The following is a 25,167-nucleotide window of genomic DNA, read 5'->3' on the forward strand; positions in this document are numbered from 1 at the left end:
GAGCAAGTTTGGTCGACAGTCTGGTCGACATGTGCTGTCGGCTGTTTGGCAAACATGTGTTTTCCCTCCTAATTTAGCTGTGGTGTACCTCCTGAGTGTGCTGGGATGCTATCTGGCCAGTTTTGGGTGATTTGGAGCAAGTTTGGTCGACAGCCTGGTCGACATGTGCTGTGGACTGTTTGGCAAACATGTGTTTTCCCTCCTAATTTAGCTGTGGTGTACCTCCTGAGTGTGCTGGGATGCTTTCTGGCCATTTTGGAGTGATTTGGAGCAAGTTTGGTCGACAGCCTGGTCGACATGTGCTGTCGGCTGTTTGGCAAACATGTGTTTTCCCTCCTAATTTAGCTGTGGTGTACCTCCTGAGTGTGTTGGGATGCTTTCTGGCCAGTTTGGGGTGATTTGGAGCAAGTTTGGTCGACAGTCTGGTCGCCATTTTGTGTGGGTCAGCCATTTTGTGTGGGTCAGCCATTTTGTGTGGGTCAACCATTTTGTGTGGGTCAGCCATTTTGTGTGGGTCAGCCATTTTGTGTGGGTCAGCCATTTTGGGTGGGTCAGCCATTTATACATGTATGTATGTATGTATGTATGTTTATTTTATTTTTATTTTATTTTCTAACAGAGATGTCAAAGGACAAGCAGACCCGATCCGCCCCTTCCCCCACCCCCTCGGATCTATCCCTGCATAGCAACGAGGAGTGGGAGCCAACCCAGGAGGCGGATACGACCGACCAGGCATGTAGTGACCAGCCGCGGTCGTCAAGGGCCCATGAGAAGTCCAAGAAAAAGCCTAGTAGAAAGGTACTAACCACACCTGCAGACACAAATAGCATCAAACTTTACCCACTGTAGTTTGTGCAATGCCATGCACACCTACTGGAATATGTGCGCAATGCCAGGGATACTGACACTCACAGGTACATACCGATCTTATTAAAAAAAAAAATTTTTTTTTAATCCCTAAAGGCAAGAATCAAGCCAGAGGAGCAGTCGGAGGAGGAAGCCTCTGGTGAAGATGCAGGACCGAAAAAGCCGCGTGGACCCAGATACACTGAGGCGGAAAACTGTACCCTAGTGGATTGCGTCGACAGGTCCTACGACGTTTTGTATGGACCAAGGGCACAGACAACAGCAGCTAGGACAAAGCGAAGCATCTGGGAATCCATTGCGAGTCAAGTCACTGCAATATCTGGAAACCACCGGAGCACCAGAAATTGCTTGAAGCGGTACAGTGATTGCCGCAGACAGACCAAGAAGAAGATGGGGATTCAGCGCCGACATGAGACAGCTACGGGAGGTGGCCCAGCTCTCAACGTGAAGTGGCTACCCTGGGAGGATGTTATTAGAAGGCGCATGAACCCTGCCATGGTCGAAGGAGTTCGCGGAGGTGTGGACTCTAGCCGTCCTGCTGGCTTTCCCGAGGAGGAAGAACCGCCCAGAAGACGGAAGAAGGCGGGAGATAAGCCGTCCAAAAGGAGGTCTGATGGTAAGAATACATTCACATGAACTGTACTTCCCTTTAAAATTTTTGTATGTGCTAATGTGAGTTGTTGTTTTTTTTCAGACAGGCCTGCCCAGAGGACATCACCTGCGCGCAGGACATCGCCAGCGCACGGACCATCACCTGTGCAGCAGGCATCGGCAGCAGCGCGCAGACCATCACCTGCGCCGCAAGCATCGGGAGCGCACAGATCGTCACCTGTGCGCCACAGTTCGTCATCGCACAGACTATCACCTGTGCGCCAGACATCAGCGCACAGAACTTCACCTGTGCGCCAGACACCGTCGGCGACCACACCACAAGATGGGCGCCAAACATCAGCTCCTGCGCGCAGGCCATCACCAGATCGTCGTCTCTCCAGGAGCTCTGGGACTGTGACTGAAGAGCCTCAAGACACAACCCTTGTGGACCCATCACCCGATCTGTTTGAGTCTACAGGGTTAACAGACGAAACTTTTCTTGGGTTTGAGGACAGCCGTGCAGACGTATCCAGCCAGACCCTTGAAAAGTCTTCTGAAACGAGGACAAGTGGAGCTCCTGGAGCAGCGGCATCACAGGATGGAGAAGGTTTGTATTTATTTTGTGTGTGTGTGGGAGGGGGGGGGGCAGCAGTTGTGTAAATTTTATTAACTTTCCCAAAAAAATTATTTTGCAAACAGTGGTGCCACGGACCAGCAGCGGACTAGCTTCGGGGATTGGTTCCTACTTCAGTCCGGATCTCCTCCTACAGGAGTCGTCAGAGGATGACGAGGTGGAAGTGCAGGAGGCTCCAGTTACTACATCCCTGTGTGAGTAAATTGAATTGTGAGCCTTTAAAAAAATGTATGATGAATGTGTATAATATTGTCTAATTTTCTTTTCAGCTGCCCAAATCCAAGTGGTGGCAGACATCCAGGAAGGGCAGAATCCCTCAACTGTTCAGAGGGTTCACACCCTGGCATCGGAGATTGGGACCCGCCAGGATACGTATACAAATGTCGTGGGAAGCAGACTGGACAACATTGAGAGGACAATGGAGAAGATGTCAAACAGTCTGCTTGAACTGCAGAAGACTCTTTCCGACAGCACGGCCACAATACTACAGGTCAGAATGCAAGATCATAGGGAGAATATGAACGTACTTAACATTCTGGCCGAATCCATGACCCGGCTCGTGGACAACAGCTCATGTCTGGCAGAAAGCAATAAAAACATGTCGGAGAGTCATCGACACTCCTCATCCAGCCAACAGGTCATCGCAACCACACTGCAGATGATCTATGATAAGCTCCCAGGACCAGCTCATCAACACGCTGGTGATCCATCATATCCGCCGTCGCAAGCCACAAGGACGCCTCGTACCCTTCCTCAAGTCCCATCCCAGTACAGACAGTCACAGATGTACCAGGGATATACAGGGATGTACCCCACCCCCCAGATGCATCCACCACCGGCCGCACAATCTACAGCCGCATGGGCACAGAGGCCCAGTCAACGTACTACCCAGCCTCCCAGGACATCGACGCCCTATCAGGGGGAAGAAGAGGATCCGGACAGACTTCCACCATAAACCCGGTCGTATTGTTTTATTTACTCTTATATGTTTTTCATGTATCCTTTTCTTCCCCTCCCATTAGTTTTTTTTTTTCTTACTATTGTTTTCTGTGTTGGGCTTCCCCACCCGTGACCGGGTACTACCAAGGAGCTTTGTGTAGGCATACATGCGCGGGCATGTATGCGGGCGCGTGTGGTAACGGATGAAAGCTCCTTGTGCTACATGTATGATGGGCCAAAGAGCTATTCTGATACCACTTTTTTCTTCCAAAAATCCTTTTTGTAATGGTGTACAGTAGGCTTTCATTGTGTGAATTTACTATTCACTAGTCTGTGTTTTTGATTTATTCATAGGATTGGTGGGGAAAAATGAAGTGGACGGCATAAGTTCGTGTTGTGCGTACCAAGGTGAGTAGAACCATGTTTCAATGTATCTATTCAAGAAACTTTGAACCGCATGCCTTTGTAGAACCACACAGTCCAGCAATGGGTCATGCTGGGCTGTGTTGTTCCACAAATGTTAGCGTTTCAAAGTGCTGACCACTGACGCCACTATTTCACTTTGAACCGCATGCCTTTGTAGAACCACACAGTCCAGCAATGGGTCATGCTGGGCTGTGTGGTTCCACAAATGTTAGCGTTTCAAAGTGCTGACCACTGACGCCACTATTTCACTTTGAACCGCATGCCTTTGTAGAACCACACAGTCCAGCAATGGGTCATGCTGGGCTGTGTTGTTCCACAAATGTTAGCGTTTCAAAGTGCTGACCACTGACGCCACTATTTCACTTTGAACCGCATGCCTTTGTAGAACCACACAGTCCAGCAATGGGTCATGCTGGGCTGTGTTGTTCCACAAATGTTAGCGTTTCAAAGTGCTGACCACTGACGCCACTATTTCACTTTGAACCGCATGCCTTTGTAGAACCACACAGTCCAGCAATGGGTCATGCTGGGCTGTGTTGTTCCACAAATTTTCATTGAAAAGAAATGAACATGAATTTAGTGTGTCTTTACTTTAATATACTTTTTTTCTTTTCCCCACAGATATCTATATACACAAGAAAAGAATGTAAAGAAGAACAAACTACTTTTTTGTTTTAATTAACTTTCAAACTTTATTTAAAAAATAACATTTTTCTTCAATAAACTTTAAAAAATAGAAGTTTCCTGTGGTTTTTATTAAAATTTGTAATGCAGTTGAATTGTACGTAAGTAGATTGCCCAGGGAACATCAGGGGAACTGTGTCTCTTCACATCCACGCCACTTAGGAAGGATACACCGGAAGACCTGTGGAAGAGAACAGTATGAGCTTCCAGATATGGGTGATAGTGTCACCCTGGGACTGGAAAAAAGAGGTACATACAACAGTCCACACAACACAAGCGGGTTGCAGCGGCCCAAATGCAACCCTCCGGCACTTGCATCACTACACATCCAAACATTCCCTGACTAGCATTGCTGTTTCAGGGAATGTTTGGATGTGCAGTCTTGCAAATGCCGGAGGGCTGCACTTTGGACATGTCGGGGTGATTTTGGACAAGGGAGTTTTGGGCAATACATCTCACCTGAGGGGGGGTTGTCTGCTACATGGCGGAGGGTCAGGTCCACATCACCAGTAGGTCGGCCATGGAACATCAATTGAAATGTCGTGTCTCTTCACATCCACGCCACTTGGGAAGATACATCGCAGGACCTGTGGAAGAGAACAGTTTGAGCTTCCAGATATGGGTGATAGTGTCACCCTGGGACTGGAAAAAAGAGGTACATACAACAGTCCACACAACACAAGCGGGTTACAGCGGCCCAAATGCAACCCTCCTGCACTTGCATCACTACACATCCAAACATTCCCTGACTAGCATTGCTGTTTCAGGGAATGTTTGGATGTGCAGTCTTGCAAATGCCGGAGGGCTGCACTTTGGACATGTCGGGGTGATTTTGGACAAGGGAGTTTTGGTCAATACATCTCACCTGAGGGGGGGTTGTCTGCTACATGGCGGAGGGTCAGGTCCACATCACCAGTAGGTCGGCCATGGAACATCAATTGAAATGTCGTGTCTCTTCACATCCACGCCACTTGGGAAGATACATCGCAGGACCTGTGGAAGAGAACAGTTTGAGCTTCCAGATATGGGTGATAGTGTCACCCTGGGACTGGAAAAAAGAGGTACATACAACAGTCCACACAACACAAGCGGGTTGCAGCGGCCCAAATGCAACCCTCCGGCACTTGCATCACTACACATCCAAACATTCCCTGACTAGCATTGCTGTTTCAGGGAATGTTTGGATGTGCAGTCTTGCAAATGCCGGAGGGCTGCACTTTGGACATGTCGGGGTGATTTTGGACAAGGGAGTTTTGGGCAATACATCTCACCTGAGGGGGGGTTGTCTGCTACATGGCGGAGGGTCAGGTCCACATCACCAGTAGGTCGGCCATGGAACATCAATTGAAATGTCGTGTCTCTTCACATCCACGCCACTTGGGAAGATACATCGCAGGACCTGTGGAAGAGAACAGTTTGAGCTTCCAGATATGGGTGATAGTGTCACCCTGGGACTGGAAAAAAGAGGTACATACAACAGTCCACACAACACAAGCGGGTTGCAGCGGCCCAAATGCAACCCTCCGGCACTTGCATCACTACACATCCAAACATTCCCTGACTAGCATTGCTGTTTCAGGGAATGTTTGGATGTGCAGTCTTGCAAATGCCGGAGGGCTGCACTTTGGACATGTCGGGGTGATTTTGGACAAGGGAGTTTGGGCAATACATCTCACCTGAGGGGGGGTTGTCTGCTACATGGCGGAGGGTCAGGTCCACATCACCAGTAGGTCGGCCATGGAACATCAATTGAAATGTCGTGTCTCTTCACATCCACGCCACTTGGGAAGATACATCGCAGGACCTGTGGAAGAGAACAGTTTGAGCTTCCAGATATGGGTGATAGTGTCACCCTGGGACTGGAAAAAAGAGGTACATACAACAGTCCACACAACACAAGCGGGTTACAGCGGCCCAAATGCAACCCTCCTACACTTGCATCACTACACATCCAAACATTCCCTGACTAGCATTGCTGTTTCAGGGAATGTTTGGATGTGCAGTCTTGCAAATGCCGGAGGGCTGCACTTTGGACATGTCGGGGTGATTTTGGACATGGGAGTTTTGGTCAATACATCTCACCTGAGGGGGGGTTGTCTGCTACATGGCGGAGGGTCAGGTCCACATCACCAGTAGGTCGGCCATGGAACATCAGGTGAAATGTCGTGTCTCCTCACATCCACGCCACTTGGGAAGATACACCGCAGGACCTGTGGAAGAGAACAGTTTGAGCTTCCAGATGTGGGTAATAGTGTCACCCTGGGACTGGAAAGAAGAGGTACATACAGTCCACACAACACAAGCGGGGAACAGTGGGTCCAAATGCAACCCTCCGCCACTCGCGTCACTACACATCCAAACATTCCCTGACAAGCATTGGTGTATCAGGAGGGAATGTTTGGATGTGCAGTCTTGCAAATGCCGGAGGGCTGCACTTTGGACATGCCGGGGTGATTTTGGACAAGGGAGTTTTGGTCAATACATCTCACCTGAGGGAGTTGTCTGCTACATGGCGGAGGGTCAGGTCCACATCACCAGTAGGTCGCCCATGGAACTTCAGGTGAAATGTCGTGTCTCCTCACATCCACGCCACTTGGGAAGATACACCGCAGGACCTGTGGAAGAGAACAGTTTGAGCTTCCAGATGTGGGTAATAGTGTCACCCTGGGACTGGAAAGAAGAGGTACATACAGTCCACACAACACAAGCGGGGAACAGTGGGTCCAAATGCAACCCTCCGCCACTCGCGTCACTACACATCCAAACATTCCCTGACAAGCATTGGTGTATCAGGAGGGAATGTTTGGATGTGCAGTCTTGCAAATGCCGGAGGGCTGCACTTTGGACATGCCGGGGTGATTTTGGACAAGGGAGTCTTGGTCAATACATCTCACCTGAGGGGGTTGTCTGCTACATGGCGGAGGGTCAGGTCCACATCTCCAGTAGGTCGCCCATGGTAGAGTTGGATAAAAGGGTCAAATATTTGCGGTAACCCAACAGGATAAAACAGGGGGGAACGAACTGTACAAACATGGCCTGGGGATATACATCAACAGGATGTAAAACTCTGAAATAGATAAATGAAGAGGGTTTTTTTAAAATATTCCAATGTCAGTTTACACGATAATACAAATGTTGTCAGTATACTCACAGGCAACTGCAAAATAATTTTGGATCAATGTCCACTGGGAATCCTCTCCTTCGCCCATACCCACCGGTAGAGCAGAAGACCGGTTCCCGCGTCGGAAAGCACTACGACAAAGAGTCACCGGCAAACGGTTTGCGACACATATGTTGTGTAAAATACAACATGCATTTACCATGCCGCAAACCTTCGACGGTGAGTACAAAAGAGCACCGCCGGAAGTGTCTAAACATCGAAACCGGCTTTTAAGTACACCGAAGGCACGTTCAATTATTTGCCTCGATGCAATGTGTGTCTCTTGGTAACGTTTTTCTGCTCTACCAACAGGATTAGACAATGGGGTCAACAGCCACGGTTTGTTTGGATAACCCGCATCGCCTATAGAAAATATAAAAAAAATGTTAGGTACTTGTAAAAAATAATAAAAAATAATAATAATAAAATAATAAAAAAATAAAAAAATGAAAATACATACCTAACAGCCAGCCACCAGGCATGTTTCCTGTTTCGAACTTGTCAAACAGCGATGACTGGCTTAGGATGAAGGAGTCGTGAGAAGATCCAGGAAATCCCACAAAAATGTTCAAAAATCTCATGTTTACATCACAGACCGCCTGCACGTTCAGGGAATGGAACTGTTTTCGGTTCCGAAAACATTCCTCTGAATTCCGTGGCGGTCTGATCTGCACGTGGGTACAGTCAATCGCGCCCAGCACATTGGGAAATTTGTATTTGTTGAAAAAGCCTAATTTGATCTCACGACATTCGCTGTCCGTCTCTGGAAATGTAATGTACTGGATCGTCAATTTGCGGAAAGCCCTAATGACCTGGGTTATACAGCGCGACAGTGTCGACTGTGAAAAACCGCATGTTTGAGACAGTGTAGGCTGGAATGTGCCTGACGCCAAAAAATGTAACGTCCCCAGCAGTTTCTGAAAACCGCTGATTGCACGATTTGTCCGTGCCCGAGGTTCCAAGTCGGCCTCCAACAGAGCGTACAGCGAATATATGTCGCGAGTCGATAAGCGATAATTTTGTATCACCTCGAACTCGCTGAGATCCTCCAGTTCACGCCTAGTGCGATACTGGCGTGGACGTGGAAAAGAAACCCGCAATACTGGCTCACCCAATGCAGACATTTGCTGACCTGGATCCTGATGTTCATCAGCACTTTCTTCCTCAATCATGCTTGCAGCCAGCATGAACATCACAATCTGGTCAGAAAAAGGCTCCATCATTGTAGTCAGTACAAAAATAGGAATGTGTTTTAAAACGCAGGAATTTTCCTAAAAAAACGATTCCACAGAGCTGACTGTAAAATGGCTCCTTCTCCCTGTAGTCTCAAACCTGGGAGTGAGGAGATAGGAGGGGCTTTGCAGAAGTGTATCCTGGGTAAAACTGTGGAATCATGGGTAAATTTCCCTCAGGAGATTGAAGAAAAAAATATTCCTTTAAAAAATCAATTAAATAATACTTGTGAAGCAAAAAAAGACAAACCAAGTAGATAATCCTTTCAAATATAAATAGATATGCTACTAGCAATCCTCAAATATCAAAAAAAATCATGTACTAAAAAATTTTTTTTAGATCCCGCCAGTCAACTGAGGCGGACTGAAATAGTCGAATTTGCGGTCGAAAAGCACTGCAGGCGAATTTCCAAACTTGAATTGAATATGCTTTGGGCGAATTGCAGCATCTGTACCATTGCAGAAAAGTCGAATGCGAAAAAAGTCGAATTGCCAAAAGTCGAATTTTGAATATCCGTTTTTTTGAGATAAAGTACTGTACTGCATAGGCGAATTGTTTTTTTGAGGCGAAAAAGTTCCGGAATTCGCCTATTTCTGGAATTCGCCTGCAATTGCATATACCCCATTGTAATGAGGATGCATCTTGCTGCCTTTCCAATGAAGCAAGTTTTAATCAGTAATAGGTGAAAAATCATTCCTACAAAGGTGTTAATTAGAGACTTGGCTTTGTGGACACTTTTCAGAGAGCAAATGTGTTAGCATAAAAATAAAGCCATAAAATAGAGAGCTGATTAATCACTCAATTTGATTTCTCTGCCTGCATAATTTTTTTCCTCTGCAACCCCATGCTAAATTGTGCTTCCTGTTTTTTATAAAATGACTTTATCAAATCTGACTCTGATTGCATCAGAGAAGGCCAGGTACCCTACACTATAAGAGGTGGTTTGAAATTTTGACTTGTCTACTTAAAGATCACCAAAATTTGATCACAAGGTCAATTACGTCCCTGGGTGGGATTGAACCACCAACCTTTCGGTTAACAGCCGAATGCGCTAACCGATTGCGCCACAGAGACAGCTTGCAAAAGCATGTACTGACAAAGGCTAAAAAGCATTCATCTAGAAAGTTTCCTTGAAAAAGGTTAAAAAGGCAATAATCTGGAGAGTTTTGCAAGATTTTTCTTCCATTGACCAACGAAGAAACACATTGGTACTTTCACATAATGATTGAGTACTTCAGGATCTCTGACACTTACATGAGCAGCATAGAGGCGCAGCGGAAGCGTGCTGGGCCCATAACCCAGAGGTCGGTGAATCGAAACCATCCTCTGCTATGTGCACTTATTTTTTTGTTAATTAAATTCTTCCAAAACTGGAATTGATATTTTGACTCTTTTATTTTTACTTAAAGTACAATAACTTTTAACATTTTAATTTGTTTTAATAGTATATTGACAGCATTGTTTTCTTTCAGAAATCCACTTAATTTTCTTTACCCTATTACTGAAATGGTAATTGACAAAAACAAGCTACATTGTCACCAGAAGAGCAATGCAAAATGTACAATTGATATTTCAAAATCATCTTTCCATCTTGAATTTCAATGATGCATTGGGGCAACGATTTTGTGAGAAATATCTTCACCCTTAAAGAAAGATTTTCTTAACTTCTTACCTGTGTGCTGATTAGATATCACCTGGTTTTCACATTAAACAGATTCCCACTTGAGAAAGCAGCAAGGATGCAGTGAGGCTTATGTTTCCTGGTGTCAACCTGTATTATTTCAGTGGACATTGTAATGAGGATGCATCTTGCTGCCTTTCCAATGAAGCAAGTTTTAATCAGTAATAGGCGAAAAACCATTCCTACAAAGGTGTTAATCAGAGACTTGGCTTTGTGGACACTTTTCAGAGAGCAAATGTGTTAGCATAAAAATAAAGCCATAAAATGGAGAGCTGATTAATCACTCAATTGGATTTCTCTGCCTGCATATTTTTTTTTCTCTGCAACCCCATGCTAAATTGTGCTTCCTGTTTTTTATAAAATGACTTAATCAAATCTGACTCTGATTGCATCAGAGAAGGCCAGGTACCCTACACTATAAGAGGTGGTTTGAAATTTTGACTTGTCTACTTAAAGATCACCAAAATTTGATCACAAAGTCAATTACGTCCCTGGGTGGGATTAAACCACCAACCTTTCGGTTAACAGCCGAATGCGCTAACTGATTGCGCCACAGAGACAGCTTGCAAAAGCATGTACTGACAAAGGCTAAAAAGCATTCATCTAGAAAGTTTCCTAGAAAAAGGTTAAAAAGGCAATAATCTGGAGAGTTTTGCAAGATTTTTCTTCCATTGACCAACGAAGAAACACATTGGTACTTTCACATGATGAGTGAGTACTTCAGGATCTCTGACACTTACATGAGCAGCAGAGTGGCGCAGCAGAAGCGTGCTGGCCCCATAACTCAGAGGTCGGTGGATCGAAACCATCCTCTGCTATGTGCACTTATTTTTTTGTTAATTAAATTCTTCCAAAACTGGAATTGATATTTTGACTCTTTTATTTTTACTTAAAGTACAATAACTTTTAACATTTTAATTTGTTTTAATAGTATATTGACAGCATTGTTTTCTTTCAGAAATCCACTTAATTTTCTTTACCCTATTACTGAAATGGTAATTGACAAAAACAAGCTACATTGTCACCAGAAGAGCAATGCAAAATGTACAATTGATATTTCAAAATCATCTTTACAGCTTGAATTTCAATGATGCATTGGGGCAACGATTTTGTGAGAAACATCTTCACCCTTAAAGAAAGATTTTCTTAACTTCTTACCTGTGTGCTGATTAGATATCACCTGGTTTTCACATTAAACAGATTCCCACTTGAGAAAGCAGCAAGGATGCAGTGAGGTTTATGTTTCCTGGTGTCAACCTGTATTATTTCAGTGGACATTGTAATGAGGATGCATCTTGCTGCCTTTCCAATGAAGCAAGTTTTAATCAGTAATAGGTGAAAAACCATTCCTACAAAGGTGTTAATCAGAGACTTGGCTTTGTGGACACTTTTCAGAGAGCAAATGTGTTAGCATAAAAATAAAGCCATAAAATGGAGAGCTGATTAATCACTCAATTGGATTTCTCTGCCTGCATAATTTTTTTTCTCTGCAACCCCATGCTAAATTGTGCTTCCTGTTTTTTATAAAATGACTTTATCAAATCTGACTCTGATTGCATCAGAGAAGGCCAGGTACCCTACACTATAAGAGGTGGTTTGAAATTTTTACTTGTCTACTTAAAGATCACCAAAATTTGACCACAAGGTCAATTACGTCACTGGGTGGGATTGAACCACCAACCTTTCGGTTAACAGCCGAATGCGCTTACCGATTTCGGCACAGAGACAGCTTGCAAAAGCATGTACTGACAAAGGCTAAAAAGCATTCATCTAGAAACTTTCCTAGAAAAAGGTTAAAAAGCCAATAATCTGGAGAGTTTTGCAAGATTTTTCTTCCATTGACCAACGAAGAAACACATTGGTACTTTCACATGATGAGTGAGTACTTCAGGATCTCTGACACTTACATGAGCAGCAGAGTGGCGCAGCAGAAGCGTGCTGGCCCCATAACTCAGAGGTCGGTGGATCGAAACCATCCTCTGCTATGTGCACTTATTTTTTTGTTAATTAAATTCTACCAAAACTGGAATTGATATTTTGACTCTTTTATTTTTACTTAAAGTACAATAACTTTTAACATTTTAATTTGTTTTAATAGTATATTGACAGCATTGTTTTCTTTCAGAAATCCACTTAATTTTCTTTACCCTATTACTGAAATGGTAATTGACAAAAACAAGCTACATTGTCACCAGAAGAGCAATGCAAAATGTACAATTGATATTTCAAAATCATCTTTACAGCTTGAATTTCAATGATGCATTGGGGCAACGATTTTGTGAGAAACATCTTCACCCTTAAAGAAAGATTTTCTTAACTTCTTACCTGTGTGCTGATTAGATATCACCTGGTTTTCACATTAAACAGATTCCCACTTGAGAAAGCAGCAAGGATGCAGTGAGGTTTATGTTTCCTGGTGTCAACCTGTATTATTTCAGTGGACATTGTAATGAGGATGCATCTTGCTGCCTTTCCAATGAAGCAAGTTTTAATCAGTAATAGGTGAAAAACCATTCCTACAAAGGTGTTAATCAGAGACTTGGCTTTGTGGACACTTTTCAGAGAGCAAATGTGTAAGCATAAAAATAAAGCCATAAAATGGAGAGCTGATTAATCACTCAATTGGATTTCTCTGCCTGCATAATTTTTTTTCTCTGCAACCCCATGCTAAATTGTGCTTCCTGTTTTTTATAAAATGACTTTATCAAATCTGACTCTGATTGCATCAGAGAAGGCCAGGTACCCTACACTATAAGAGGTGGTTTGAAATTTTTACTTGTCTACTTAAAGATCACCAAAATTTGACCACAAGGTCAATTACGTCACTGGGTGGGATTGAACCACCAACCTTTCGGTTAACAGCCGAATGCGCTTACCGATTGCGGCACAGAGATAGCTTGCAAAAGCATGTACTGACAAAGGCTAAAAAGCATTCATCTAGAAACTTTCCTAGAAAAAGGTTAAAAAGCCAATAATCTGGAGAGTTTTGCAAGATTTTTCTTCCATTGACCAACGAAGAAACACATTGGTACTTTCACATAATGAGTGAGTACTTCAGGATCTCTGACACTTACATGAGCAGCAGAGTGGTGCAGCGGAAGCGTGCTGGGCCCATAACCCAGAGGTCGGTGGATCGAAACCATACTCTGCTATGTGCACTTATTTTTTTGTTAATTAAATTCTTCCAAAACTGGAATTGATATTTTGACTCTTTTATTTTTACTTAAAGTACAATAACTTTTAACATTTTAATTTGTTTTAATAGTATATTGACAGCATTGTTTTCTTTCAGAAATCCACTTAATTTTCTTTACCCTATTACTGAAATGGTAATTGACAAAAACAAGCTACATTGTCACCAGAAGAGCAATGCAAAATGTACAATTGATATTTCAAAATCATCTTTCCAGCTTGAATTTCAATGATGCATTGGGGCAACGATTTTGTGAGAAACATCTTCACCCTTAAAGAAAGATTTTCTTAACTTCTTACCTGTGTGCTAATTAGATATCACCTGGTTTTCACATTAAACAGATTCCCACTTGAGAAAGCAGCAAGGATGCAGTGAGGTTTATGTTTCCTGGTGTCAACCTGTATTATTTCAGTGGACATTGTAATGAGGATGCATCTTGCAGCCTTTCCAATGAAGCAAGTTTTAATCAGTAATAGGTGAAAAACCATTCCTACAAAGGTGTTAATCAGAGACTTGGCTTTGTGGACACTTTTCAGAGAGCAAATGTGTTAGCATAAAAATAAAGCCATAAAATAGAGAGCTGATTAATCACTCAATTTGATTTCTCTGCCTGTATAATTTTTTTTCTCTGCAACCCCATGCTAAATTGTGCTTCCTGTTTTTTATAAAATGACTTTATCAAATCTGACTCTGATTGCATCAGAGAAGGCCAGGTACCCTACACTATAAGAGGTGGTTTGAAATTTGACTTGTCTACTTGAAGATCACCAAAATTTGATCACAAGGTCAATTACGTCCCAGGGTGGGATTGAACCACCAACCTCTCGGTTAACAGCCGAATGCGCTAACCGATTGCGCCACAGAGACAGCTTGCAAAAGCATGTACTGACAAAGGCTAAAAAGCATTCATCTAGAAAGTTTCCTAGAAAAAGGTTAAAAAGGCAATAATCTGGAGAGTTTTGCAAGATTTTTCTTCCATTGACCAACGAAGAAACACATTGGTACTTTCACATAATGAGTGAGTACTTCAGGATCTCTGACACTTACATGAGCGGCAGAGTGGCACAGCAGAAGCGTGCTGGGCCCATAACCCAGAGGTCGGTGGATCAAAACCATCCTCTGCTATGTGCACTTATTTTTTTGTTAATTAAATTCTTCCAAAACGGGAATTGATATTTTGACTCTTTTATTTTTACTTAAAGTACAATAACTTTTAACATTTTAATTTGTTTTAATAGTATATTGACAGCATTGTTTTCTTTCAGAAATCCACTTAATTTTCTTTACCCTATTACTGAAATGGTAATTGACAAAAACAAGCTACATTGTCACCAGAAGAGAAATGCAAAATATACAATTGATATTTCAAAATCATCTTTCCAGCTTGAATTTCAATGATGCATTGGGGCAACGATTTTGTGAGAAACATCTTCACCCTTAAAGAAAGATTTTCTTAACTTCTTACCTGTGTGCTGATTAGATATCACCTGGTTTTCACATTAAACAGATTCCCACTTGAGAAAGCAGCAAGGATGCAGTGAGGTTTATGTTTCCTGGTGTCAACCTGTATTATTTCAGTGGACATTGTAATGAGGATGCATCTTGCTGCCTTTCCAATGAAGCAAGTTTTAATCAGTAATAGGTGAAAAACCATTCCTACAAAGGTGTTAATCAGAGACTTGGCTTTGTGGACACTTTTCAGAGAGCAAATGTGTTAGCTTAAAAATAAAGCCATAAAATGGAGAGCTGATTAATCACTCAATTGGATTTCTCTGCCTGCATAATTTTTTTTCTCTGCAACCCCATGCTAAATTGTGCTTCCTGTTTTTTATAAAATGACTTAATCAAATCTGACTCTGATTGCATCAGAGAAGGCCAGGTACCCTACACTATAAGAGGTGGTTTGAAATTTTGACTTGTCTACTTAAAGATCACCAAAATTTGATCACAAGGTCAATTACGTCCCTGGGTTGGATTAAACCACCAACCTTTCGGTTAACAGCCGAATGCGCTAACCGATTGCGCCACAGAGACAGCTTGCAAAAGCATGTACTGACAAAAGCTAAAAAGCATTCATCTAGAAAGTTTCCTAGAAAAAGATTAAAAAGGCAATAATCTGGAGAGTTTTGCAAGATTTTTCTTCCATTGACCAACGAAGAAACACATTGGTACTTTCACATGATGAGTGAGTACTTCAGGATCTCTGACACTTACATGAGCAGCAGAGTGGCGCAGCGGAAGAGTGCTGGGCCCATAACCCAGAGGTCGGTGGATCGAAACCATCCTCTGCTATGTGCACTTATATTTTTGTTAATTAAATTCATCCAAAACTGGAATTGATATTTTGACTCTTTTATTTTTACTTAAAGTACAATAACTTTTAACATTTTAATTTGTTTTAATAGTATATTGACAGCATTGTTTTCTTTCAGAAATCCACTTAATTTTCTTTACCCTATTACTGAAATGGTAATTGACAAAAACAAGCTACATTGTCACCAGAAGAGCAATGCAAAATGTACAATTGATATTTCAAAATCATCTTTACAGCTTGAATTTCAATGATGCATTGGGGCAACGATTTTGTGAGAAACATCTTCACCCTTAAAGAAAGATTTTCTTAACTTCTTACCTGTGTGCTGATTAGATATCACCTGGTTTTCACATTAAACAGATTCCCACTTGAGAAAGCAGCAAGGATGCAGTGAGGTTTATGTTTCCTGGTGTCAACCTGTATTATTTCAGTGGACATTGTAATGAGGATGCATCTTGCTGCCTTTCCAATGAAGCAAGTTTTAATCAGTAATAGGTGAAAAACCATTCCTACAAAGGTGTTAATCAGAGACTTGGCTTTGTGGACACTTTTCAGAGAGCAAATGTGTAAGCATAAAAATAAAGCCATAAAATGGAGAGCTGATTAATCACTCAATTGGATTTCTCTGCCTGCATAATTTTTTTTCTCTGCAACCCCATGCTAAATTGTGCTTCCTGTTTTTTATAAAATGACTTTATCAAATCTGACTCTGATTGCATCAGAGAAGGCCAGGTACCCTACACTATAAGAGGTGGTTTGAAATTTTTACTTGTCTACTTAAAGATCACCAAAATTTGACCACAAGGTCAATTACGTCACTGGGTGGGATTGAACCACCAACCTTTCGGTTAACAGCCGAATGCGCTTACCGATTGCGGCACAGAGACAGCTTGCAAAAGCATGTACTGACAAAGGCTAAAAAGCATTCATCTAGAAACTTTCCTAGAAAAAGGTTAAAAAGCCAATAATCTGGAGAGTTTTTCAAGATTTTTCTTCCATTGACCAACGAAGAAACACATTGGTACTTTCACATAATGAGTGAGTACTTCAGGATCTCTGACACTTACATGAGCAGCAGAGTGGTGCAGCGGAAGCGTGCTGGGCCCATAACCCAGAGGTCGGTGAATCGAAACCATACTCTGCTATGTGCACTTATTTTTTTGTTAATTAAATTCTTCCAAAACTGGAATTGATATTTTGACTCTTTTATTTTTACTTAAAGTACAATAACTTTTAACATTTTAATTTGTTTTAATAGTATATTGACAGCATTGTTTTCTTTCAGAAATCCACTTAATTTTCTTTACCCTATTACTGAAATGGTAATTGACAAAAACAAGCTACATTGTCACCAGAAGAGCAATGCAAAATGTACAATTGATATTTCAAAATCATCTTTCCAGCTTGAATTTCAATGATGCATTGGGGCAACGATTTTGTGAGAAACATCTTCACCCTTAAAGAAAGATTTTCTTAACTTCTTACCTGTGTGCTAATTAGATATCACCTGGTTTTCACATTAAACAGATTCCCACTTGAGAAAGCAGCAAGGATGCAGTGAGGTTTATGTTTCCTGGTGTCAACCTGTATTATTTCAGTGGACATTGTAATGAGGATGCATCTTGCAGCCTTTCCAATGAAGCAAGTTTTAATCAGTAATAGGTGAAAAACCATTCCTACAAAGGTGTTAATCAGAGACTTGGCTTTGTGGACACTTTTCAGAGAGCAAATGTGTTAGCATAAAAATAAAGCCATAAAATAGAGAGCTGATTAATCACTCAATTTGATTTCTCTGCCTGTATAATTTTTTTTCTCTGCAACCCCATGCTAAATTGTGCTTCCTGTTTTTTATAAAATGACTTTATCAAATCTGACTCTGATTGCATCAGAGAAGGCCAGGTACCCTACACTATAAGAGGTGGTTTGAAATTTGACTTGTCTACTTGAAGATCACCAAAATTTGATCACAAGGTCAATTACGTCCCTGGGTGGGATTGAACCACCAACCTCTCGGTTAACAGCCGAATGCGCTAACCGATTGCGCCACAGAGACAGCTTGCAAAAGCATGTACTGACAAAGGCTAAAAAGCATTCATCTAGAAAGTTTCCTAGAAAAAGGTTAAAAAGGCAATAATCTGGAGAGTTTTGCAAGATTTTTCTTCCATTGACCAACGAAGAAACACATTGGTACTTTCACATAATGAGTGAGTACTTCAGGATCTCTGACACTTACATGAGCAGCAGAGTGGCGCAGCAGAAGCGTGCTGGGCCCATAACCCAGAGGTCGGTGGATCAAAACCATCCTCTGCTATGTGCACTTATTTTTTTGTTAATTAAATTCTTCCAAAACGGGAATTGATATTTTGACTCTTTTATTTTTACTTAAAGTACAATAACTTTTAACATTTTAATTTGTTTTAATAGTATATTGACAGCATTGTTTTCTTTCAGAAATCCACTTAATTTTCTTTACCCTATTACTGAAATGGTAATTGACAAAAACAAGCTACATTGTCACCAGAAGAGAAATGCAAAATGTACAATTGATATTTCAAAATCATCTTTCCAGCTTGAATTTCAATGATGCATTGGGGCAACGATTTTGTGAGAAACATCTTCACCCTTAAAGAAAGATTTTCTTAACTTCTTACCTGTGTGCTAATTAGATATCACCTGGTTTTCACATTAAACAGATTCCCACTTGAGAAAGCAGCAAGGATGCAGTGAGGTTTATGTTTCCTGGTGTCAACCTGTATTATTTCAGTGGACATTGTAATGAGGATGCATCTTGCAGCCTTTCCAATGAAGCAAGTTTTAATCAGTAATAGGTGAAAAACCATTCCTACAAAGGTGTTAATCAGAGACTTGGCTTTGTGGACACTTTTCAGAGAGCAAATGTGTTAGCATAAAAATAAAGCCATAAAATAGAGAGCTGATTAATCACTCAATTTGATTTATCTACCTGTATAATTTTTTTTCTCTGCTACCCCATGCTAAATTGTGCTTCCTGTTTTTTATAAAATGACTTTATCAAATCTGACTCTGATTGCATCAGAGAAGGCCAGGTACCCTACACTATAAGAGGTGGTTTGAAATTTGACTTGTCTACTTGAAGATCACCAAAATTTGATCACAAGGTCAATTACGTCCCAGGGTGGGATTGAACCACCAACCTCTCGGTTAACAGCCGAATGCGCTAACCGATTGCGCCACAGAGACAGCTTGCAAAAGCATGTACTGACAAAGGCTAAAAAGCATTCATCTAGAAAGTTTCCTAGAAAAAGGTTAAAAAGGCAATAATCTGGAGAGTTTTGCAAGATTTTTCTTCCATTGACCAACGAAGAAACACATTGGTACTTTCACATAATGAGTGAGTACTTCAGGATCTCTGACACTTACATGAGCAGCAGAGTGGCGCAGCAGAAGCGTGCTGGGCCCATAACCCAGAGGTCGGTGGATCAAAACCATCCTCTGCTATGTGCACTTATTTTTTTGTTAATTAAATTCTTCCAAAACGGGAATTGATATTTTGACTCTTTTATTTTTACTTAAAGTACAATAACTTTTAACATTTTAATTTGTTTTAATAGTATATTGACAGCATTGTTTTCTTTCAGAAATCCACTTAATTTTCTTTACCCTATTACTGAAATGGTAATTGACAAAAACAAGCTACATTGTCACCAGAAGAGCAATGCAAAATGTACAATTGATATTTCAAAATCATCTTTCCAGCTTGAATTTCAATGATGCATTGGGGCAACGATTTTGTGAGAAACATCTTCACCCTTAAAGAAAGATTTTCTTAACTTCTTACCTGTGTGCTGATTAGATATCACCTGGTTTTCACATTAAACAGATTCCCACTTGAGAAAGCAGCAAGGATGCAGTGAGGTTTATGTTTCCTGGTGTCAACCTGTATTATTTCAGTGGACATTGTAATGAGGATGCATCTTGCTGCCTTTCCAATGAAGCAAGTTTTAATCAGTAATAGGTGAAAAACCATTCCTACAAAGGTGTTAATCAGAGACTTGGCTTTGTGGACACTTTTCAGAGAGCAAATGTGTTAGCATAAAAATAAAGCCATAAAATGGAGAGCTGATTAATCACTCAATTGGATTTCTCTGCCTGCATCATTTTTTTTCTCTGCAACCCCATGCTAAATTGTGCTTCCTGTTTTTTATAAAATGACTTAATCAAATCTGACTCTGATTGCATCAGAGAAGGCCAGGTACCCTACACTATAAGAGGTGGTTTGAAATTTTGACTTGTCTACTTAAAGATCACCAAAATTTGATCACAAGGTCAATTACGTCCCTGGGTGGAATTGAACCACCACCCTTTCGGTTAACAGCCGAACGCGCTAACCGATTGCACCACAGAGACAGCTTGCAAAAGCATGTACTGACAAAGGCTAAAAAGCATCCATCTAGAAAGTTTCCTAGAAAAAGGTTAAAAAGGCAATAATCTGGAGAGTTTTGCAAGATTTTTCTTCCATTGACCAAAGAAGAAAACACATTGGTACTTTCACATAATGAGTGAGTACTTCAGGATCTCTGACACTTACATGAGCAGCAGAGTGGCACAGCAGAAGCGTGCTGGGCCCATAACCCTGAGGTCGGTGGATCGAAACCATCCTCTGCTATGTGCACTTATTTTTTTGTTAATTAAATTCTTCCAAAACTGGAATTGATATTTTGACTCTTTTATTTTTACTTAAAGTACAATAACTTTTAACATTTTAATTTGTTTTAATAGTATATTGACAGCATTGTTTTCTTTCAGAAATCCACTTAATTTTCTTTACCCTATTACTGAAATGGTAATTGACAAAAACAAGCTACATTGTCACCAGAAGAGCAATGCAAAATGTACAATTGATATTTCAAAATCATCTTTCCAGCTTGAATTTCAATGATGCATTGGGGCAACGATTTTGTGAGAAACATCTTCACCCTTAAAGAAAGATTTTCTTAACTTCTTACCTGTGTGCTGATTAATGTGAAAACCAGGTGATATCTAAACAAATTCCCACTTGAGAAAGCAGCAAGGATGCAGTGAGGTTTATGTTTCCTGGTGTCAACCTGTATTATTTCAGTGGACATTGTAATGAGGATGCATCTTGCTGCCTTTCCAATGAAGCAAGTTTTAATCAGTAATAGGTGAAAAACCATTCCTACAAAGGTGTTAATCAGAGACTTGGCTTTGTGGACACTTTTCAGAGAGCAAATGTGTTAGCATAAAAATAAAGCCATAAAATGGAGAGCTGATTAATCACTCAATTGGATTTCTCTGCCTGCATAATTTTTTTTCTCTGCAACCCCATGCTAAATTGTGCTTCCTGTTCTTTATAAAATGACTTAATCAAATCTGACTCTGATTGCATCAGAGAAGGCCAGGTACCCTACACTATAAGAGGTGGTAAATTTGATCACAAGGTCAATTACGTCCCTAGGTGGGATTGAACCACCACCCTTTTGGCTAACAGCCGAATGCGCTAACCGATTGCACCACAGAGACAGCTTGCAAAAGCATGTACTGACAAAGGCTAAAAAGCATTCATCTAGAAAGTTTCCTAGAAAAAGGTTAAAAGGGCAATAATCTGGAGAGTTTTGCAAGATTTTTCTTCCATTGACCAACGAAGAAACACATTGGTACTTTCACATAATGAGTGAGTACTTCAGGATCTCTGACACTTACATGAACAGCAGAGTGGCGCAGCAGAAGCATGTTGGGCCCATAACCCAGAGGTCGGTGGATCGAAACCATCCTCTGCTATGTGCACTTATTTTTTTGTTAATTAAATTCTTCCAAAACTGGAATTGATATTTTGACTCTTTTATTTTTACTTAAAGTACAATAACTTTTAACATTTTAATTTGTTTTAATAGTATATTGACAGCATTGTTTTCTTTCAGAAATCCACTTAATTTTCTTTACCCTATTACTGAAATGGTAATTGACAAAAACAAGCTACATTGTCACCAGAAGAGCAATGCAAAATGTACAATTGATATTTCAAAATCATCTTTCCAGCTTGAATTTCAATGATGCATTGGGGCAACGATTTTGTGAGAAACATCTTCACCCTTAAAGAAAGATTTTCTTAACTTCTTACCTGTGTGCTGATTAGATATCACCTGGTTTTCACATTAAACAGATTCCCACTTGAGAAAGCAGCAAGGATGCAGTGAGGTTTATGTTTCCTGGTGTCAACCTGTATTATTTCAGTGGACATTGTAATGAGGATGCATCTTGCTGCCTTTCCAATGAAGCAAGTTTTAATCAGTAATAGGTGAAAAACCATTCCTACAAAGGTGTTAATCAGAGACTTGGCTTTGTGGACACTTTTCAGAGAGCAAATGTGTTAGCATAAAAATAAAGCCATAAAATGGAGAGCTGATTAATCACTCAATTGGATTTCTCTGCCTGCATAATTTTTTTCTCTGCAACCCCATGCTAAATTGTGCTTCCTGTTTTTTATAAAATGACTTAATCAAATCTGACTCTGATTGCATCAGAGAAGGCCAGGTACCCTACACTATAAGAGGTGGTTTGAAATTTTGACTTGTCTACTTAAAGATCACCAAAATTTGATCACAAGGTCAATTACGTCCCTAGGTGGGATTGAACCACCACCCTTTTGGTTAACAGCCAAATGCGCTAACCGATTGCACCACAGAGACAGCTTGCAAAAGCATGTACTGACAAAGGCTAAAAAGCATTCATCTAGAAAGTTTCCTAGAAAAAGGTTAAAAAGGCAATAATCTGGAGAGTTTTGCAAGATTTTCTTCCATTGACCAACGAAGAAACACATTGGTACTTTCACATAATGAGTGAGTACTTCAGGATCTCTGACACTTACATGAGCAGCAGTGTGGCGCAGCGGAAGAGTGATGGTCCCATAACCCAGAGGTCGGTGGATCGAAACCATCCTCTGCTATGTGCACTTATTTTTTTGTTAATTAAATTCTTCCAACACTGGAATTGATATTTTGACTCTTTTATTTTTACTTAAAGTACAATAACTTTTAACATTTTAATTTGTTTTAATAGTATATTGACAGCATTGTTTTCTTTCAGAAATCCACTTAATTTTCTTTACCCTATTACTGAAATGGTAATTGACAAAAACAAGCTACATTGTCACCAGAAGAGCAATGCAAAATGTACAATTGATATTTCAAAATCATCTTTCCAGCTTGAATTTCAATGATGCATTGGGGCAACGATTTTGTGAGAAACATCTTCACCCTTAAAGAAAGATTTTCTTAACTTCTTACCTGTGTGCTGATTAATGTGAAAACCAGGTGATATCTAAACAAATTCCCACTTGAGAAAGCAGCAAGGATGCAGTGAGGTTTATGTTTCCTGGTGTCAACCTGTATTATTTCAGTGGACATTGTAATGAGGATGCATCTTGCTGCCTTTCCAATGAAGCAAGTTTTAATCAGTAATAGGTGAAAAACCATTCCTACAAAGGTGTTAATCAGAGACTTGGCTTTGTGGACACTTTTCAGAGAGCAAATGTGTTAGCATAAAAATAAAGCCATAAAATGGAGAGCTGATTAATCACTCAATTGGATTTCTCTGCCTGCATAATTTTTTTTCTCTGCAACCCCATGCTAAATTGTGCTTCCTGTTCTTTATAAAAAGACTTAATCAAATCTGACTCTGATTGCATCAGAGAAGGCCAGGTACCCTACACTATAAGAGGTGGTAAATTTGATCACAAGGTCAATTACGTCCCTAGGTGGGATTGAACCACCACCCTTTTAGCTAACAGCCGAATGCGCTAACCGATTGCACCACAGAGACAGCTTGCAAAAGCATGTACTGACAAAGGCTAAAAAGCATTCATCTAGAAAGTTTCCTAGAAAAAGGTTAAAAGGGCAATAATCTGGAGAGTTTTGCAAGATTTTTCTTCCATTGACCAACGAAGAAACACATTGGTACTTTCACATAATGAGTGAGTACTTCAGGATCTCTGACACTTACATGAACAGCAGAGTGGCGCAGCAGAAGCATGTTGGGCCCATAACCCAGAGGTCGGTGGATCGAAACCATCCTCTGCTATGTGCACTTATTTTTTTGTTAATTAAATTCTTCCAAAACTGGAATTGATATTTTGACTCTTTTATTTTTACTTAAAGTACAATAACTTTTAACATTTTAATTTGTTTTAATAGTATATTGACAGCATTGTTTTCTTTCAGAAATCCACTTAATTTTCTTTACCCTATTACTGAAATGGTAATTGACAAAAACAAGCTACATTGTCACCAGAAGAGCAATGCAAAATGTACAATTGATATTTCAAAATCATCTTTCCAGCTTGAATTTCAATGATGCATTGGGGCAACGATTTTGTGAGAAACATCTTCACCCTTAAAGAAAGATTTTCTTAACTTCTTACCTGTGTGCTGATTAGATATCACCTGGTTTTCACATTAAACAGATTCCCACTTGAGAAAGCAGCAAGGATGCAGTGAGGTTTATGTTTCCTGGTGTCAACCTGTATTATTTCAGTGGACATTGTAATGAGGATGCATCTTGCTGCCTTTCCAATGAAGCAAGTTTTAATCAGTAATAGGTGAAAAACCATTCCTACAAAGGTGTTAATCAGAGACTTGGCTTTGTGGACACTTTTCAGAGAGCAAATGTGTTAGCATAAAAATAAAGCCATAAAATGGAGAGCTGATTAATCACTCAATTGGATTTCTCTGCCTGCATAATTTTTTTCTCTGCAACCCCATGCTAAATTGTGCTTCCTGTTTTTTATAAAATGACTTAATCAAATCTGACTCTGATTGCATCAGAGAAGGCCAGGTACCCTACACTATAAGAGGTGGTTTGAAATTTTGACTTGTCTACTTAAAGATCACCAAAATTTGATCACAAGGTCAATTACGTCCCTAGGTGGGATTGAACCACCACCCTTTTGGTTAACAGCCAAATGCGCTAACCGATTGCACCACAGAGACAGCTTGCAAAAGCATGTACTGACAAAGGCTAAAAAGCATTCATCTAGAAAGTTTCCTAGAAAAAGGTTAAAAAGGCAATAATCTGGAGAGTTTTGCAAGATTTTCTTCCATTGACCAACGAAGAAACACATTGGTACTTTCACATAATGAGTGAGTACTTCAGGATCTCCGACACTTACATGAGCAGCAGTGTGGCGCAGCGGAAGAGTGATGGTCCCATAACCCAGAGGTCGGTGGATCGAAACCATCCTCTGCTATGTGCACTTATTTTTTTGTTAATTAAATTCTTCCAACACTGGAATTGATATTTTGACTCTTTTATTTTTACTTAAAGTACAATAACTTTTAACATTTTAATTTGTTTTAATAGTATATTGACAGCATTGTTTTCTTTCAGAAATCCACTTAATTTTCTTTACCCTATTACTGAAATGGTAATTGACAAAAACAAGCTACATTGT

At 40.6% G+C, this 25,167-nt stretch overlaps 7 non-coding genes across 7 annotated transcripts; all 7 read right to left on the bottom strand.

Moving 5' to 3' along the window:
* Positions 1 to 9,534: 9,534 nt before the first annotated feature.
* TRNAN-GUU (transfer RNA asparagine (anticodon GUU)) lies at positions 9,535 to 9,608 on the bottom strand. Its single transcript has one exon. It is a non-coding gene; the product is annotated as a tRNA-Asn (tRNA).
* A 4,593-nt stretch (positions 9,609 to 14,201) lies between these two features.
* Positions 14,202 to 14,275, bottom strand: TRNAN-GUU (transfer RNA asparagine (anticodon GUU)). The gene has a single exon. It is a non-coding gene; the product is annotated as a tRNA-Asn (tRNA).
* Positions 14,276 to 17,701: 3,426 nt separating this feature from the next.
* TRNAN-GUU (transfer RNA asparagine (anticodon GUU)) lies at positions 17,702 to 17,775 on the bottom strand. The gene has a single exon. It is a non-coding gene; the product is annotated as a tRNA-Asn (tRNA).
* A 1,092-nt stretch (positions 17,776 to 18,867) lies between these two features.
* On the bottom strand, positions 18,868 to 18,941 carry TRNAN-GUU (transfer RNA asparagine (anticodon GUU)). Its single transcript has one exon. It is a non-coding gene; the product is annotated as a tRNA-Asn (tRNA).
* Positions 18,942 to 20,034: 1,093 nt separating this feature from the next.
* TRNAN-GUU (transfer RNA asparagine (anticodon GUU)) lies at positions 20,035 to 20,108 on the bottom strand. Its single transcript has one exon. It is a non-coding gene; the product is annotated as a tRNA-Asn (tRNA).
* Positions 20,109 to 22,334: 2,226 nt separating this feature from the next.
* On the bottom strand, positions 22,335 to 22,408 carry TRNAN-GUU (transfer RNA asparagine (anticodon GUU)). The gene has a single exon. It is a non-coding gene; the product is annotated as a tRNA-Asn (tRNA).
* Positions 22,409 to 24,632: 2,224 nt separating this feature from the next.
* Positions 24,633 to 24,706, bottom strand: TRNAN-GUU (transfer RNA asparagine (anticodon GUU)). Its single transcript has one exon. It is a non-coding gene; the product is annotated as a tRNA-Asn (tRNA).
* Positions 24,707 to 25,167: the final 461 nt, after the last annotated feature.

The sequence above is a fragment of the Pseudophryne corroboree genome, chromosome 4, assembly GCF_028390025.1.
Source record: "Pseudophryne corroboree isolate aPseCor3 chromosome 4, aPseCor3.hap2, whole genome shotgun sequence".
In the NCBI taxonomy this organism is placed as follows: Eukaryota; Metazoa; Chordata; class Amphibia; order Anura; family Myobatrachidae; genus Pseudophryne; species Pseudophryne corroboree.